A 3084-nucleotide genomic window follows, 5' to 3' on the forward strand; every position below is an offset into this window, starting at 1 on the left:
AGTAAGCCTAAAATCGCATGGCTTACCGTGGATGATCATTCTATCTAAAAAACTAGGTGCGTCAATGCGACCGTTATATATCGATCCCGAAATGAAACGACGATTGCGACAATATTGCGAGTAGAGAAATTAGGAATTAGTTTCTAGGTACTATACGGCATTAGCAAAATACGGTTTGCATGTTCATTATTACAATCACGCTGATTTTTCGGCTAAAATTAAAAATAATAAATAGCACTAACTTGGGCGATTTTTATTAAATTTTAATATTTTTTTTTTTGAACTGTTTTAAAAATATGATCAACAAAATGGCTATCTTGGAAATTTAATAAATTTATTTTCCTAAAAAAAATGTTTGATAATTTTTGAATTTTTGAAAAAAAAAATCGAATATTATGTTATTCAATCAGAATTTCCATACTTATTACTGTAAAAAAATTGAATTTAAATATATTGATTTTCCACGTAGATACTAAGGGTGATACGGGACTTCTGGGACATACTGTATAGTTGAAACATGCAAAAGTTAATTATAACATAATTGTATTATTAATAACCATAATGAAAGTTCGTCTTAACCATTTCATAATATTATGTTACCTATAAACAATGTATACTAGTTAACATTTAGTAGTTACTACCCAAAAACTAATATTTGGTAATTAGGAACCAACATCTAATAGCGTCTTTCACGTGACAGCTATAATGTTTCGAGATCAAGTACCTACCTCCTTAACTATGAGAATCTTGTGCATCATGGCGGCAATAATATTTAAACAGTAGTCGAGGGCAGTGGTTATCAACCTTTTTATACGTGCGTCGTGCGTACTACTTACACAGTTAAAACATTTTTGTGTACCACTTGTGAAAATAACCTTTTTTTGCATAACAAAAATGTATACGTTATTTTACACGTATGAGATTGATTAGAAACTACAAAATTATGATAAAATAAGCATTTTATTTTTATAAAATGAAATAATATTATGTGCAATTATTATTTACGATTATTAGTACGTATAAAATTAACCAAATAATATTTAGGAAATGTGAATAATAATCAATTCCATTTTTTTTTTATATATATAAAGGAGTATTTCTTCGCATATCACCTATGAGCTTTTAACGTACCACATGTTGAGAGACACTGGTCTAGAGGTATCTAAGTATATTAAAGGGATTTTAAAGGGATTATATTAAAGGAATTTTGTGGTACCTATACAATAAAATTCTCGGAATTCGTTAAAAACACGAACGATAAAACGAAATATAGCACAGAAAGACATTTTGAGGAATTTAAATGTTTAAGTCTATTAAACGTTAAACGATGACTATTTAGCGGTTACACAAAAAAAAAAAAAAACAATCAAATTTATAGGTACAATGCTACAATTTGGAATCGTTAACAAATACTGCAATATACAATATAAGTCCTTTGAGGATATACCCGTTAGCCGTAGAGAGGGACTCGTCACGGACAGAAAGCAGTTTTTTGCCATTTTACCTATCCCTAAACTAAATTGTTTTATTAAAAATCATGTAACTAATGGAAATAAAATGTTGAAAATCAAAATTTTCACAAAAATAAACTCCATAAAATTGCCATCTTCAATTGTTTCTAAAATAATTATTTTACTTTTATAGGTACCAAAAAATATAATAAAATTAAAAAATAAAATACGTGTAGTCCTCGTCTCTGTGAGTCTAATAAAAAAACAAATTTATCATATATTTATTATCTCAGGAGATATTGCAATGGGTAAATGCCACCCTGTATTATACCTATAGTAGATACACATCTGTGGTGTGCATAAATGTGTTAAATTGTTATTAGAGTTTTTCAAGAATAAATTGATTGGAAATCCTTAGTGTTACAGCCGACCGTGAGAACCACTCAACGTGTGTTTAGCGATAGGTTTAGGAAAACAAAGCGTAGGTGTCTACAGTAGTCCTAATAAACGATCCTGAATTTCCAGGCGTAATATGTTATATTAAAAATGGAGTGAATTGTCAATAGACAATGTAGCACTAAGTACCCCATCCAATACAGACAGGTACCAACTTTTAAGTGATGACAATCAATTTCAATTGTATTTTAAATTAATATGTTATTTACAGTTATAAATTTCATTATATTTATTTTTTGTTGTGTATAATTGGAACAAGTCTATTTTTATTAACATAATACGCACAGTAGTTAGTAACACATTCAATTTTAGTAAATTAAAAAATGTCACTCCACATTTTATTTTTTTAATTAAACTTCATAAAAAATATTAATTCATTCAAGACCCTTTAAAAACCTTTAGTATTAACTCTAAATACCAGTATGACTCATTTGTTCGTTTGGCAGTTTAAACATATAATCCACACAACAAAGTATCTACTATTTATTTACAGTTTACCTATAAGTACCTGAATTATAGTTCAAAATCATGATTTTAATTTATTATAGCTTAAAATATAATTATAGGTAACTAGTTAGTATACCATAATAAATTAATATTTTTTTAGACGATATAATTGTAAATTATTTCATCAAAAATGCTGGTTTGATATACTCATAAAAAAAAGTGAAATTCTTACAACAAAATAATATTTATGATTAGATACTCGTTCAACTATAGGTGATAATAAATAATAATGTTACATACAAAGTTATAATTTTATGAACCATTGTATAGATTTTAACAATACACTAATATATTATTTACCAGTAAAATATCTTTTCACCAAGGATAATAATAATAAATTAAACAAGTGTGATGTAAGAAATTTAAGTTTCTGGAACTTTTATAATAATTCTATATATACTGTCTTTACCAATAAATTGTTTACCTAGCTCTTCATACAACTTTCTGAACAAAACTAGATAGCTTATGGTAGGGTTAATAGTTATCTAGAAAAAATAAATGGACATTATAACACAACTTGCATACATATTACTATGAAAGCAAAATTTCAAATCGATCGATCATTACCTGCATGGTAATAATAATATTATACAAGTGAGGAATGCATATTCCAGAAAATTTGACCATACTCCAAAGTTTATGTTTATGTAATTTTACTCAACTCTATTTA

This window comes from Acyrthosiphon pisum, chromosome A1 (assembly GCF_005508785.2).
Source record: "Acyrthosiphon pisum isolate AL4f chromosome A1, pea_aphid_22Mar2018_4r6ur, whole genome shotgun sequence".
Taxonomy (NCBI): domain Eukaryota; kingdom Metazoa; phylum Arthropoda; class Insecta; order Hemiptera; family Aphididae; genus Acyrthosiphon; species Acyrthosiphon pisum.